Source organism: Rhipicephalus microplus, chromosome 4 (assembly GCF_043290135.1).
Source record: "Rhipicephalus microplus isolate Deutch F79 chromosome 4, USDA_Rmic, whole genome shotgun sequence".
Taxonomy (NCBI): domain Eukaryota; kingdom Metazoa; phylum Arthropoda; class Arachnida; order Ixodida; family Ixodidae; genus Rhipicephalus; species Rhipicephalus microplus.
Window position 1 is genome coordinate 16261773 of NC_134703.1, and position 16804 is coordinate 16278576.

At 44.7% G+C, this 16804-nt stretch overlaps 1 protein-coding gene across 3 annotated transcripts in view; it reads left to right on the forward strand.

Moving 5' to 3' along the window:
• The first annotated feature begins 3227 nt into the window (after positions 1-3227).
• The window catches only part of LOC119183490 (irregular chiasm C-roughest protein), a 662802-nt gene continuing 649225 nt past the window's right edge, over positions 3228-16804 (forward strand). For all 3 annotated transcript variants that reach the window (XM_075892228.1, XM_075892231.1, XM_075892229.1), the window contains exon 1: positions 3228-4778. The gene's annotated coding sequence lies outside the window, so the exon portion shown is untranslated. The remainder of the gene's footprint in view (positions 4779-16804) is intronic.

The window sequence follows — 16804 nt, forward strand, 5'->3', positions numbered from 1 at the left end:
TGGAGTCGGGCGGAATAAATGAACGATGTCACTGCCCTTAGATTTATTCAGGTGGCTTTGTGGCATCATGCGAGCTTGAAAAACGAAATTCGGTCAGTGATTAACGTTTTGCACGGCAGAGTTGCGTTAGCGATATCTTGTATCTTGAAATACACGATACATTATTTATTGTAACGAACATACAGATAAACATACTCGTTTTGCGAGACGTATTGTAATACAGATTCAGGATACTCAAAGCGTATCTAAGATAGTATCTCAGATGCATATATCTTTGACACTGCCCAGCCCTGTTCAGCAGAGGTTCACCAGAGCACTCCTTTAGTTGATGTGGCAGATACGAACCCACACCATTTCTCAGTGATACCACACCCTCTCGTGTTCGTTCTGTGCCTAAGATTCCAGTCCACCTAGGAACCAAGTAGCCCGACAGCAGACATTATTTATCTCCAATCTGGAGCACTTCCTAATGAAAAATGAAGCACTGTTGCTAGTAATTTGAATAAACACCCTAATATAGGGCCGGGAGCTAAGAAAGGAACAAACTCGTAGCTGAAAGGACTATGTCTTTTTTTATGGTAAAACGTTTTATTAAATCCTGGCCTAGCTTTATGGTGGATTAATATTGGAATACTAAAATATTGTGAATCACGCGTCCTCATACTTGTATCTATTCCTACTCCACGTGTATTACGTGGGCATTTTCAACCAATAAAATGAGTTTATTTACACTGACCAGTGCCACTGCATAAAAATTGGCAGAAATTCTTTGCAATAGTTAAGCGCGTACCACGCTTCTCAGAAAAACGATGATAAAAAGTATAGCGAATGCCAACCTAGTACTTTAAATTTTGTATTATTAATTCTGTAGTGGGAATCAAGCAAGTGTGCTTGCAGCAGTTACCCAATGCGTGTTTAGAAAAGGCTTTGAAAGGCCGCTACTGCGACTGTGCTGCGCCTTCCACGCAGGTCCGGCTTTTTTTTTCTTTCAATACCAATGAAATCGCGCGCTGTCAACGGAAGCCGTCGGTCCGTTTTAGTTCAGATATGATGATTTGTGGGGTTTAACGTCCCAAAACCACCATATGATTATGAGAGACGCTGTAGTGGAGGGCTCCGGAAATTTCGACCACCTGGGGTTCTTTAACGTGCACCCAAATCTGAGCACACGGGCCAACGGCATTTCCGCCTTTATCGGAAATGCAGCCACCGCAGCCGGGATTTGAACCCGCAACCTGCGGGCCAGCAGCCGAGTGCCTTAGCCACTAGACCACCGCGGCGGGGCGTTTTAGTTCAGAGAATAGTCGTGTATATATATATATATATATATATATATATATATATATATATATATATATATATATATATATATATATATATATATATATATATATATGAGATCTAACAGACAGTAATGTCAAGGAATGTACAGGGGAAGTTATTAAGACCAATGGAATGTAAATAAGAAGAAAGAAAAGTGGATGAAAAAATAACCAACTGTGAGCAGGAATCGAACCTACGACCTTCGAATAACGCGTTCGATGCTCGAACGCGTTATTCGAGCATCGAACGCGTTATTCGAAGGTCGTAGGTTCGATTCCTGCTCACAGTTGGTTATTTTTTCATCCACTTTTCTTTCTTCTTATTTACATTCCATTGGTCTTAATAACTTCCCCTGTACATTCCTTGGCATTACTGTCTGTTAGATCTCATTAATATTGTGTTAAAACACGGAAAAACGAGCCCTTAGGTATACGCTTCTTTCCCTTATATATATATATATATATATATATATATATTCGGCCAGAGTCTGACGAAGGCTGGACTCTGGCCGAAACTGTCAAAATAAACGCTTCTGTTGTTACCGTTTTCACGTAGAATCTACATGGCTGTTCCTTCTTCATTGTTCCTGCATGACTTCGTCACACATTGGGCAGCGACTACCGGGTTTCACTCGGTAAACACAATTCGCAAAAGAACGTTATTAAAAGCAAAATTTTTCAAAATGTACGCGAGGAAATTTGAACCTTTGCTTGTAACTGTGCTCAGGCGCCATAGATTCCGTCGACCATAGAATTATTTTGAACGTGTAGGGACATAGTTCTGAAGCATTGTAGAAAGAACACCTTTGGTTTCCTCGTCATGACGTGTAAACGCTGCTCGCGTACCGGAGTAATGAAGTACGAATAAAATGTTTTAGTTTACGTTCAATTTTTTTTTGTCTAGCAGCATCTGCATGCCAGCCCTCCCGCAGTGGAGCAGTGCATACATGGGTAAGCACAGCAGCGAAAATGTCTGTCGGAGTAGCTGGTATAAAATGCATTCATCTCTCCTTACGTGCAACTGACAGCACGCAAATGTTCCTCTCGTATACGTAATGAGTAGATGTCTCCACGTAAATTAGACCTAAGTCAGACTGTGTCGAATAGTAACTGTGGAATCACCCTATCTACATCGAAATCGAAAGTAGTTTTTAAAGCCCTGCAACGCTTTGCCAATTTATGATCAAATGGTTTAATTCAAAGAATTTATTGCCTCAAGAATTGACAGAGCAAGAACACAAATCAGATATTTTTTGGAACTCATTACATGCCTTTTTTAAGCCATTTCGGGAGATTAAGGACGTCCTACGTGTGGCGGAGCAAACTGTCAACAGTTAGAGAAAGAGAAAGGAAGATGGGTCGTTTAATTGGCGTCGGGAGAGCCCGGCCGAACAACAGGCCTGGCGTGCCGCTGCCACAAAATAGTCATCATCTAATCCGCACACTCACGAGCATGCCAGTCCCTCGGGACGCGCGACTCTGCCGTCCACTGTGATGAAAGGATGAGCGACGAAGAAGAGGACGGCTGCTGCTCCCAAGGCAGCCTCGAGGAGGCGAGCGAGGATACGTATTACGGGAGACAGTGCGTGGAATGTTAACTAAGACAACACGCGACAGCAATCACTCAGTCATAAGATTGGAACACAGCACTAAAGAAGAGCGTGCAAGGAGGGAACCAACAGCGAAGAAAGAAAGCAAAAGAGAATTTGGCGCACGTTGAGCGCTCACAGCGGCCGCCGGAGCAACGAGGATCAATTAAGGGCGAGAGGGTGGTGCGCGCGCTATTCCGGCGGCCGATTTCCTTCTCACTCTTTTTTATATACCCTCTCTCATTCTGTGTAGCCCGGTCTGCGCGCCCGCCACCGCGAGCGCCGCTCCAGTCCCACTCAGTTTGCTTGGGACAGCGCGCCGTAGGCCCTCCTGCGTCTGCCGGCAACGCTCGCTTTGCCCGCCGTCACGAGCCGACACGCGCACTCCGGCACGACCGCCCCGCCCCCCGTGTTCCTCAGAAAGTACCGGAACTACTCGAAAGCCCGGCTGCTGCTGTCGCTTGGTCATCTGGGAAGTCCGTGCCGTTCTCGCCTCGAGGAGTGCACACGATGTAGAGTGGACGTCGACGCCGAAGGCCGGCAGCCACGGCCGGCGCTCTCATCATTCACAGCGGCAAATTGGCGGGGGTTGTTCTCTCGGTTGCTGCTGGACGAGGAAAGAACTTCGATTCTTAACGGAACAGTGCCGGGAGTTGTTTCCCGATGGGTCATACATCTAGTCCCTCGCGAGGGCCGCAGAAGTGATTGTTAACAGTGCTCGTTCAGTTTGCACACTTGGACGACTGCAAAATACTGTCCCGTCTGTCGTGTCGTTTACTTCGCGTGTGGTCCACTGAAATGTGTTGGTGTGTGCGCGCAGCGGTTCTTGCACTGCATGAAAGTGAATTTCAGGAGTGAGCAGAAAAAAAACAGTAGTTGAACGATAAACTAGGAACTGCTGGCGAAGAAGCCTGCATCTTCAAATTGTCAGCAAGTTGCCAAAACGTAAACATACGCGAGAAAGTCTCGAATAAGACAACAAATTCTGGCACTTCTGCAAGTTTTGCGGCACCCTCTTGACCGTGAAAAACCTCGATCTGCAGTGGCTCTCAAGCGTCGTAAAAAAGCACGGAGCGAGAAAGTGGCTCCCATGTTCGACGATGTAACCTAAATCTATTGCACTGCCAACAGTAATGATGACACACTTTCGGGAGTGGATGGGTACTCCCCAGAAAGTTTCGAAAATGCTTAAGCTGTAATTAAAAAGGGAAGATCGGCGGATGCTTACATTGCGTGATTATAATCACGTTCTCGTTTCTTTTGTCCCCGAAACTGTTGGTAGAACTAGTTAGCGCACAAGCCCTGCAGAACGCATGTCCTCCGGTCAATTCATATATTGTCGTGTCTGACGTGTAATTGTGAACTATCTTATACTAAATATCGAACCTTGTAACTGTCTAGTAGTTTAAGTCAGATTAAACATAGTCGAAACTTACACTGCATTAGTACTAACCAAAACGTTCCTCTTCCTAATAAAGCTTTCAGTTCACAGGACGTCCCAAACTCTAGCATTCGTCCTTAACAGAAGCTCATCCATACAAACTGTACAGCGTGTGTCTCCCAGGTTGGCATTTACTCCCGTGTCTACTCGTTGTGACCGTGTGCGTACCTGTGGACGTGATGGCAGTTGCACCACTCTGATGGAATAATCGTCTCGCCTGTGCAGCCTCCTGAGAGCAACCTCCCGCGCCAGAGGTTCGCAATACAAGATCAGTGCATAGTGCCCTGTGCTGCGTAAAAGACGCGAAGTATCATTGGTTGCTTTCGGATGTACACTACGTCATTGCATCTGAGTGCTACCTAGGAGTTAAATACGGCGACAAACTTTGGGGGCATTCACGAGGATTAACTGCGAAAGCTACAGAAGGTACGTACTGAGCCATTAGGTTTGATTTCACTGATGCACTTTTTTAGAATGGTTGTTCCGACGTTTTCATACCCCGCGAGGAGGACATTAAAACCACCAGAGATTTTTTTTTATTCTTAAATTGTGTAGGACAGTACGAAAAGCCGCTTACTAACATCCACGTTAAAATACTTACGAGTAACATGCAGTGTGCAAGAATAGGGGTCATTATGTGGTTATGGTTTTATTTAGTATTTCATTTTACTTTTCATTTATTTTTCAGAAGTGAACGTGTTTGGGGCGACAAATTACGAGAAACATCCTCGAACATTCGTTTCTTCGCCTCACTAAGGGCTGAACATGTATTGTTCCTTTCAGCGTTGTCATGATCGGAACGATCTCGCATTTTTGTAGGACTTGCGGGCTAATATTGTTACCTTTCTAAACCTTTTTACCCCGAAATTGAGTGGATGTGTCAGTTATTATGGTTTGAAGCACGGAATAAAACAAACTCTCGAAGGAGACTTAAACCCTTGCAGGGTAACGTATTCCGACGTTCGCTGGTCGGAGTAGCTACTTACACTACGCTCAATCACTGACAAGGCCGCTTTGTGCGCGGAGAGGACTTGGATCGCGGTGCAGCCCGGAAAGCAAGCATCCGCTCAAAGTGAGCGCTTAGGAAAGGCGGGGAAAAATAATTGCCCGAAGGACATGGAAATACTAGCAGCGTTTACATGAGTGGCGGTACGAATTTGTAAAGTGCACGCTTAACTGACAGCAACGTAGAAGTACTCAATAGGTGCACTTAAAAAACGGCAGTAGAAGAAAAGCAACAGCTCTTAATAATCCAGCTTTTCGAAGTGCTAAATGTACTCTGCTTTCTTTAAGGTCACCACTGCAAAGCTCATGCAAGCTAGAGTCAATGTTAAGCATTTGTTAATAATTCAGTTAGTTTTCCTGCTTTCAATAAACGTCACTTTCATGTCCCCAATTACTCTTCCTCTATATAGCATCAGGTAATATACGAGATGGGGACAAATATTCATAGAGCAGTTTTACTTTTGTCAGTATTTAAGTCTTGTGCCGCAATTCTCTAATAACGGTTACATTGCAACAGATAGGTATAAATATAGACAAAAGAGCATGTGTTCTTTCTTATTCCCTGCTTTCCCTCTTTTAATGCGGCATAGCAAACCGCATATTTATTTTCCGGTTAGCATCCCTTACTTTCCTCATTACTATTACCTCTCTCTCTCTCTCTATCCATCTGCAACATGTAGATGTTAACACTCTTTGAGTGGGAATTGTGGCAAAACTTTTACAATGCAGACATTGTATTGCTCATCTTCAGGTGGGTGCAATTCGTGTTTCCGCTTCCAGTATGATAATTTTATTTATACTACCAATTATCTAGTTTTGGCTGCGGTAAGCGGCAGCTAACCTAAAGGTAAACATAAACCAACGGCAAATTCCCCTTTTATGTGCCGCTCATTTGTGTTAACAAGTTCTTGCTCTTGGTTCATCCAGATATGCTCGTGGCAAAATTTGCGCGAATGATTAGTCGCGCTAAATGAGAGCCCAAACAAGTCGCGTTCGCCCAAAACGCGCTGCCACGCGTATATTTGTTTTCGCAGCTTGCTCCTTCCAGTTGCGTGTCGTCGTCGCTTTCATCGTAAACCTGATTAACAAACTCGGCGGCATCGTGGCCGTTTCTCAGATTGCATGACAGGCCACGTGATTTATGTTATCCGCGTGGCACTAATTACACTGAGAGCTTGTCAGCGCTATAGGGCCACGCTAAATGAAAATAAAATATTGGAGAAAAAAAAACGAAACCAGTTGAAATGCACTGCGTTTTATGATATGTCCTTGTTTTTTCGCCTGAGTATCATAAGCACATCGAACAGTTTATGAGGAAGTTCTGTTTACTACTTCTTCGATTTCGGTTGCAAAGGACTGTCTGCTTCAGCAATACAACGCCCCGCCGCGGTGGTCTAGTGGCTAAGGTACTCGGCTGCTGACCCCGCAGGTCGCGGGATCGAATCCCGGCTGCGGCGGCTGCATTTCCGATGGAGGCGGAAATGTTGTAGGCCCGTGTGCTCAGATTTGGGTGCACGTTAAAGAACCTCTGTTGGTCAAAATTTCCGGAGCCTTCCACTACGGCGTCTCTCATAATCATATGGTGGTTTTGGGACGTTAAACCCCACAAATCAATCATATGGTGGTTTTGGGACGTTAAACCCCACATATCAATCAATCAATAAATTCAGCAATACAAAGCACTCAAAAGTATGTAAGCACCATCGATTAAGAATACTATATCAATTGTTGTGGTTAACAATCCGAAAACCACCATGATTATGAGAGACACCGCAGTGGAGGGCTCAGGAAATTTCGATCACATGCGGTTCTTTAACGTGTACCTAAATCTAAGCACATTGGCCTCAAGTATTTTCCTCTCCACCGAAAATGCGGGCGCTGCGGCCTGAATTTCATCCCGTGACAGGTGGGTCAGCTTTCGAGAGCCTTACCCCCGTATTCTAGAACGTCCCTTCCCTCAACGCTTCACCTTCACTTAAGAAAGCCTATGGGAGCGCCGTCTGTAGGCACAGCAAGTCACTGCATATCAGCGATAATCTGCCACGATTCTTGAGTAGCGCAGGGTCATTTTCAGCCGAGCGGTGGCGCACTGCTCAACTCTGTCAAGTGAAGGGTGGAAGTCGAGTCGAGGAGCGTTTGTGAATACCGGGGTTCGCCGCTTGACCACTGTATCAGGTATGCTCAATGGACGAGAGTCTTGATTTTATTACGCTGAAGAACTGGGTATCATGACCATGTGCACCAAATCATGTGCATTTATCTTTGCTGCGTGCTTCTAATGGTGTATCCTACTACAGATTTCAAGCTTAGAGTGACACGTCTTCTACTACAGATATAACGCCTACTAAACAAGCCTTATTAACTCCCCCCCCCCCCCCCCCCATCTTATGGTTTATCGTAGACTTCACTTGTGCATAAACATTGCGGAAGGGTAGGTAATGAATAGTTGAGATGGTTGAAGCTGCAATGAGACCATTGTTTATCTCCTTTTCAGTGTGCGCAAAATGGAACTTAGTCAATATATGCCGACTGGCGAAACCACCCGAGTGAGAATCATGGACTGTTAGGTCTTGTAGTCTATACGGCCTTCTCCACAAAATGTGCAGGACGCATCCTTGCACTCATTAAAGACCGGTAGACTGAATGAGAGTGAGAAATGCCGTGCGCTGTGCCTCCCTCATGTACAGTTTCTCCTGTGCACCTTTCTTCTTTTTTCTCGGGCCAGTTCTTTTACTTTTCGACCATCTTTGCTTCCATCCGGCATTTTGCGCACACTGTAACTAGCTATAGTTTTTGTGCTAGCTTGTCTCACTCCGGCTTGAATTTTCTTTTTCAACTTTTTCGTTAGCGAGAGTGTAGCATGGTTTTCGTATTTGCAGGCGCAAGCCAGTCGGACGTGTTATTTGGCACCGACTTGATGCAGATGTTTGTGTGGACGGACTAAAAAATTGTTACTCTAGCGTTGGTTAACAAGTTTTCGATCCTCAGCTTTCATTCAAAACCAAGGTAGTTTATTTGGTAAAGGACTAAAAAAACGGAACATCAAAACCCAGGTGGTGTGCCAACGTAGTGGGTCATCCCTGAGAGAAGTACGTTAAGAAGAAGAAAAAAAGAACGATTGTTGAGGAGTTGTCTCTCTTTTCTTTTTAGTTCTGTTCTTCGGAACGCCTCCAAGGATGATAAATTCATTTCGTTCATATTTTGCTGTCATATTTTAACAACACCTAACCAGCACAACGATCACGATTTGGAGTATTCGGTGGTCTGTGACACTTTTTTTACTAATAGGACCATTGTTTTTTCTGAAGTCAACGCAATTGTTGTTGGTTGTTTTATTTGAAGAGATCAAATCCATACACCGACCAAAATTATCGTAAAAACAAGTGCATTAATGTTGCGGCTCCCTCGCGGCAGCTATGTTCACTACTCGTAAAAAGTGTTTCAATGGCGTAAAAAAAAGCAAGCGTAAACAGCGAAAAAGTAAATGCGAGTGACGGGGAACAGAGAAGGTATATTTCTGATTGTTCGTTTCATTCATAGTTGTACGTGTAGGGGAAATAGGAGCGAGGTTGTGGACGCAAAAACGCAGCCCGATGCTCGCATTCGGTAGTTACACGTGTCACGCTAACTTCCAGTCTCAGTGCACGAAGAACTGTGCAACATTTTTCGTGTATGAGACTGTATCTTGTCTTTTTTTTCTTCATTGTCATTACCAATCCATGCCCGCTCCCTTCTTTTTTTTCCGGTTTCTGCGATAAGGGGCAGCAAATTATTAGTATACTTAGCCTTCTCATAACGATCTCCTTCCACGTGCTACTGATTGGCTGATTTATCGCTACTTCTTCACCGCGCACTGCAGGTTCACCTCCTATCTATCGTGACAACCATCGCCATTAACGCCGCGTAATACGTAACGACATATTTGCACACTTGTGGAAGCGAAGTCGCCGTGTCAGCGACATACTCGCACTGCGGTCACAAAAGGAGAGATGCAGCGAAAAAACTGCGAGAGGAATTGAAAAGACCAAAAGAAAAGCCACATTTCTTTGAGAAACAAGACGGCGAACTTGAAGCCAAGAGACACACGCCTGGAATAAGGGACACAAACACGAGCTACGTCGTAGCCGGTGTTGTGATAACCCAATGCGCTGGCCTCCCGGCAAAGAACATGCTGATCGAGCCGGTTCACGCGAGATGAGACGTAGTGGGTTTCCTGCTATATCACTCTAGTTGTGTGCAGCTTGGTTGGACCTTGATGTGATGGCGTGGCACAGCGCATGAAGGAGTATGCTTCAGTGCATCAGAGGTCATTTCCAGCCTTTCTATATTGTTTTTCAATGACAAATATACCGATCACGCGCGCCGAGCTCATAGAAGTTGTTTTAAGGAGTACATTAAGTGCAGCAATCAAGCCTTTTCTGCTTGCACTTTTTAATCACGGCAACTCAGCTGCGGTTTTCTGAACGTTCGGAGACGAAAATATTCTACTTTGAAATGATATTTTCTAATGTTACGAATAAGCGTGCTCGACAGCTCGATTCCCCTTTAGGTACATGTCTTCGGGTAAAGTAGATTCGTAGTAATATCAGAGCGTGAAAGAGAGCACGCACTTGTCTATGGCGAGCTGGATCAACTGCTCTACTTTCTCATCTGCGCCAATAATGCACGGAACTAGGGTAAGTGTGATACGACACGCCAGGTGGACGCACCAAGGCGGCATCGCGTCCGGAACAAAAAGGAAATAGAATTTATTTTCGGACTGCTCGGATCCTTCCGTATTTTCGTCTGTTTAGCCGAGTCTGTCTTCCATGTCCGATTTTCTTGTGTCGCCTACTTCGCGATACGAAACACGGCTCGAGAAGGCATCGTGCGTCGCCGGTGATCAGAACCGAAGAGAACGAAATGTGGCTTTCTTCTTCTGTGGGAACTCTGCGTCTCTGCAAGAAAATACGTTTTCAACACGGAGCTCATTATTTGACGGCGTTATTTACTCGCTGCATCATCTATTGCCGCTGCCAAAAAGCCGTGTTTGTTCGAAGGAGTTGCTCTTTCTGCTGCTTTTGCTTTCACGCGAAGCAAAGCGAACGTAAACGTAGACGCGTGATCTATGCGATACTTGGTTTTTCTTTTTACTCGGCCTGTTTTTTTTTTATTTTTACCATAAGAATGCAAACCTCTTGAAGAGCACCGCGAATTCAATATATTTTTTCTCCGAATACATGTTTTCAGCAGCCTTGCTATACGAGCATATATCTCTGCTTCTATTTCTTGTACTTTTTTTATTCTAAAGACTGCCCTTTGGCATAACAAAAGTTATGATAACGTGAGAGGCTCCTTACACACAAACATGCACAAAGTTTCACAAGGATGGATGGAATGGTCCTTTTTCCCGCCCTTGTGAATTCCGAGTCAGACCGGGACGGTGACTGGTTCCTCTGAGATGACGAAGCCCTGATTGCTCCTTTGTCCTCTTGCAACCAATGTTTCGGCTGGAAAGATTAACAATGGGATTCATCACGGCGGTTTATTTTAGACGCGTGTCAATAATACATTGCTTCTAGAGCTAACGCTGAACAAAGCAGCTTCGATTTAGATTTGACACCGCACTGCTTGGGTTCAGCCGGCGGATTGGGTGGGGTGATTGATTGACTGCTTGATGGAAAGTCGCGGATCCGATTCCAGCCTTGGTGATTGCCTTTCGACAGAGGCGGAACGTTAGAGGTCCGTGTGTTCATTGTTGAGTGCATGTTAGGAAATATACTATTAATAATAATAATAATAATAATAATAATAATAATAATAATAATAATAATAATAATAATAATAATAATAATAATAATAATAATAATAATAATAATAATAATAATAATAATAATATAATAACATTATTATTATTATTATTATTATTATTATTATTATTATTATTATTATTATTATTATTATTAATATTATTATTATTATTATTATTATTATTATTATTATTCAGCAATGTTTTCTTGGTTCTCCTATTTCACCCCTATCGTTCGAGTCCTTGTGAGCATGACAACGTGATGTTGAAAGTGGGCAGACTTCTCTTTTTTTTCTCCCTCGTTTTCCTCTTTCTTTCTTTCTTTCTTTCGTTCTTTCTTTCGTTCTTTCTCTCTTTCTTTCTTTCTTCTCTCTTGGTGGTGATGTAGAGACATGAAGAGCAAGGTGATTAAAGAATAAAAAGTAAACGTCAATAACCGTCGCCAGGTACGCTGAAATGATTCATTGGTCGTCAGCGTGTAGACAGGCGGCCACGCAGCTATACCTCACCGATCCGTTCTCTCATCCTGTTGTTTTTGCCTTCGTGCTAAGCCTCCGATAACGGCCACTCGATTCCTTCCTTCGTGCAAGTTGCAGTGTGGCGTATGCGCTCGTCCCGTGGCATTACTCTTTCATAACAAGCGTCGGGCTCTCGTTACGACATGGTGGTTTACGCAGTCGAGCAGGGAAACGCTTCTTGCGGGTAGGCACGCGTGATTTTTTTTTTAAACAAACTGGCAAGGACATACACTCCAATCGAACGCAGTCAGTATGCCAATGAAACGCTTTGCATGACAGAATAAGAACAAGAAAAATGAAAAAGAAAAAGTATGCTGCGATTCAGACAGAAAGAGCTACGAGATACAGGGTAAGGGGTGTGTGGGGGACGGTTTAGAAGTGGTGCTCGGCGACCCACTTGATCAATGCCTGTTAACGAGGCCTTTTCCCTCAGGCGGCACAATTGGCCGCGGAGATGCGACGGCGGAATCCCGTTGCGTCACGCGAAACCCGATGCCGGGCGCAGTTTTTGGCTTTCTGGGCAGGTCCCGAAAAACAGTAGCGCAGACAAAAGGAACGGCAGGCAGTGCCGCGGGTCCCTCTCTTGACACGCGTGGCTCACTCTATATCGCACAGTCGGTCGTGTCTTCCTTCCTTTCTTTCTTTCTTTCTTTCTTTCTTTCTTTCTTTCTTTCTTTCTTTCTTTCTTTCTTTCTTTCTTTCTTTCTTTCTGTCGCCTTCTATTACTCGTCATTATGCCTGTGCGAGTGCAAACGAAGAGTCGGATCGGAAACAGCGTGGCAGGCTGTCGCTCCGTTGTGCGCTGGGACCGCGAAAGATGGAACCGGCCAGGGTGACCGAAATGCGGTCGCGGGACGGAATTCCCCCAGGCTTTCTTCCCATGCGGGAGCACCAGAAACAAAACGAAAGCATCCCAAACAGGAGCAGCCCAGTCCTTCGTTGTGAGGAAGACGAAACGCGGAATAGATGTGATTGGTGCAGAGTGCGATAAATTGTTCTTGTGACCAAACGTCAAGCTTTGCTAAGGAAGCGGAGAATCGGGGATCAGGGACGCGATTCACTTATTATTCATACTCCTCGAGACGTACACATAGAGCCGTGCTCAAACATCGTCACCTGAGAGTCTGTACTACAGTCGTTACTAAATATTTTGATACTAGCTATCGAACAACATCACATCAAGCTTAACGCACTTGTAGGCCTCAAGAAAGTTGAGTCAGTAGAGTCGGAAAAAAGAAAGGAGCTCTAGAGATTATGGTAGATTGACAAAAGAGAGCAAAGCGACAGGGTTAACCAGAGCGGAAAATAATGTTGTTGTTTTTCTTTACATAACTGGCATTTGTCGTTGAAGAAGGTTCAAAGGAACGCACAAATATTGAGAGAGAGAGAGAGAGAGAGTTTTGTAGAAATCTAGGGAGAAATATTTAACAAAAAGGACTATCAAACTAAGAGCAGTCACATTGGCTGGCGGATTGCGAGATGTGATGCAGTTTTTAAATAGTCTTCTGAAGTAAATGCAGAGCATAACTCATTGGCGTAAGATTTCTTTTTTTTTTTTGTGGCATAGACTAATAGTCCAACTGGTTGAGCATGATGAAAAGTGGTCGTACCGGTAGATGGTCCCTGAAACTGTCGCATTACTTTTCGTCAGCAGTGGCTAGAATGTGGTAAGCGTTTATATACGGAAAGCATACATTGGTAAATGCCGTGACTCAGCTAATAAGTGTCACGTCCTGGGGCGGGGTTAGTAAAGTTGGCAGGTATTCAACTTTCCAACCCCTCCCCCCCCCTTTTTTTTAAACATTTGGTATGCGTTATATTGTGCCACCCACATCCAAATGCACGTTATAAAACATGACTGATGGGTGCCGGAGAGGTAAACTTTATCGATTTTCGTTAGATTGCTAGGCTGGGTTCCCGCCTAGGAGTTAACGGAGAGACCGTGTCTCCCGGCCGGCAGTGTCAAAGCCCGATCCAACAACAACAACAACAACAACAACAACAACAACAACAACAACAACAACAACAACAACAACAACAACAACAACAACAACAACAACAACAACAACAACAACAACAACAACAACAACAACAAAACATCTGCCATCACTCACAGTCGTGTCCCTTAGGTGATGTCTTCATCTATGGGTCGAAAATAAGGTTGGATGCAGCTAGGAAATATACTCAGGCATGCACAAAGATTGATTCATTTGTTCATACGCAGGCATGCGTAGTTTACTTATATTGTAGGCTATATCCTAGTAGGTCAAAAGGTGTATGAGATCCGCAAGCACCAACGGCAGTTCCTCTTGCAGACAGTGTCGTAAGTATGATGGCAAACGTCGCAGTATCTCTTCGAATGAAAAAAAAAAAGTCATTTGAAAGCAGCAAGATACGAAATGACGACTCGAGCAGAATTCTATCACGCCAAACGCAGTTGGTCAACGATATTGCCTAAGAGATAAAAATCATAGAATTTCTACGGAGTGAATGACGATGAGTGGACGAAGCGCTGGAGGGTTCATCGCTAAACCTTGAACCATCCGCGAAGATTGCCCACTACATCATAAAACACGTGAAAAATACTGTATATATTTATCAAGAAATTTAACATTCGTAAGCCATAGCTATACATTGCTTCTGTTCCCCTTTATTATAACAGAGTTACGGTCGGCGAAGTTATGGATCGGTGATGGGACATAGTGGAATGCTTGCATGGACGAGGTAGTGGGCAGTATGCAAAGGCGGAACTATATGTAGGCGGTCACATACAAGCAAGGAATGAACACAGGGGGACATTCTGTATGGCTCTTTACCGCGCACCTGGATACAAGTACATGACCATCTTGGATTTCGTATTGGTTACCTCTGAACAGTATTTGCTTTATGGTTGGTGAAGTGGTGGATCGGTGATGGGACGTAGTGGGATGTTTGCAAGAACAAAGTTGTGGGCAGTTGGCAAAGGTGGAATTATAGGTGGTCACGTTCATACATACAAGGGAAGGAGAGACCCACGCCTTTAGGAGCTTCGTCCCTAAGAAAATGCTGAATGTGTACTCGCGAATCAATTACAAAGTTCAATATTTTCCCCACAATCATAGCTATATTCACCAAAAGCAGGAAATGAGAGATGTGGTGCCACTGCACGCGCACTGCAGTCCCGTCGGACAAAAAGTTCGCGGTCTGCGTCAGAGAATAATGAGAGTACAGTCAGAAAGGGATGCAAATGTGATATTCACAAATGTCACCGCAAAAGAGGGACCGCGTCAGCCGATAGGCAGTGCAGTGTTCCAAAAAAGAGCGGCGCGCTGCATGAGGCGCAAGCGGGACAATTTCGAAAGCGGCGTCGCAATACAGCGGGCGGGGGTTTCGCTTCGCCGGCTCCTCGCCGAACTGGCACTGTACACACGCTCCTGCATCCGATCTCGCGTGTCGTCTCCCCCTTGCATCGCGACGGGAGCGGCAGCGTTAGGTGACGCCGGCGGCGTCTTTGTTCGCCGGCATGATAGGAGGCGACGGCGTGTTGCACAGCCACACACTGCGAAGCGCACGCGGTGGCAGGGCGGGCGTGTGTAAGATACGCTCACTGAGCAAATTCTCTACGACGTTGCGTCGCGTGGCAGACAAGCCACCTCTTTTAAAGCTCGCGATTCAAATGCCGCTGGCATGGGACTCGTTGGATGGGCTAGCTCGGTTTGCATTATGATATACTGCACGAGTTGCTGGTGCCCTGTTACATAAACATAAACCTACAGGAAATATAGAAAGGGAATCGCCGGATTTTGTTGCGTACAAAACTTGCGACGGGAGCTCTTGAGCCTTGTCGCTTCCCTAACGTCATCCGCGAGCGTGTGTGTACTTTTCGTTTTAGCACTGTCCTCGGTGATGTGACCATATGTTAGGGGCACACAATGATCTACCATGATTATAGCTACCTTTAAAAGATCACTACGAGGTAGTGTTTAGAAAAAGTGGCGAACGATTTAGAGTACTTTGTACTGTACTATGGGAGAGCTGAAACCCATCTTGTGGACTTCGGTGTAAAGCACCAGTGTAATTGTGAGTTCAGACAAAAGTGGTAACAATTTAGAGTACTATATAGGTACTCTACTATGGGAGAGCATAGAGCCTTTTAATTGAACGAGTTTGTTCAATTAAAAGGCGATTCATCTGAACAGAAAACCTGCCAAAGGGAGACGAACGTAACCTACAGCCATTTTCAACCGCGATAAATTATGCAACACCTGTATACCTTCTGCTCAATCGTAGCGACTGTGATGAAAGCTGAAATCTATAATGTAGATTTATATGGCACCGTGGTTATTATTTCTGCCTTTTCTTTTTTTGGAACGGTATAGGATTTGTGGCATATGTGACCGACGTGGCTGTGTTTGGTGCCCAGCGTGCAATTAGAGAAACGGTTGCTTGTAAAAGCGCTGCCTTCTAGAATTGAAATTAAATGAAGCCATTAACTTGTAGACCACAAAAAAAGTACAATGCACAGCGATAGCCATGGTGTCCTAAATAAGCGTAATTGGGGCAGAACACGCATCACACGCGCATATTTTGCACTGCAGCAATATACAAATACGTTTGTTCATTTTAAAAGGGGGTGAAACTGTCGAAAACGTTTTCTTTTAGCTTTTGATTACTATTGATATGTAAGCTTAAAAAGACGCCCGACCGGCCATCCTTAGTGCTCTTCTGCACTGCTCAAGCCCCCATCTCACGAATGTTGAGGTCTCTGCAATTGTGGGCATCACCTTTCTGTCTGAGCATACTTACTTTCTTCAGTGGCCCAGAAAGCTATAAACGCCATTGTGAAGTTCTTGAATACAACTGGATTAAGAGTGTAGCTGTAGATACGTGGCGCGGAGCCTGTATTTTGTCAATTCTTTGCCTTCATGCTTTCACCCTCTTTTAGCCCGAATTCCCCACCCCCCCGGCAGGTTAGCGAACTGAACGCAATCTCGTCAACTCCTTGCCTTTCCTGCATTCACTCCTATTTCTGTCTGTCTCTCACCCAACATCACATCACACGCTTTTAAAATGGGCGTCCCAAGCTTCGTTTCCTCACTTTTTTCAAACATTTGCCTTCTCCTTCCGCATAGCATTCAAATTTTTGTATCACGTGTACAAAG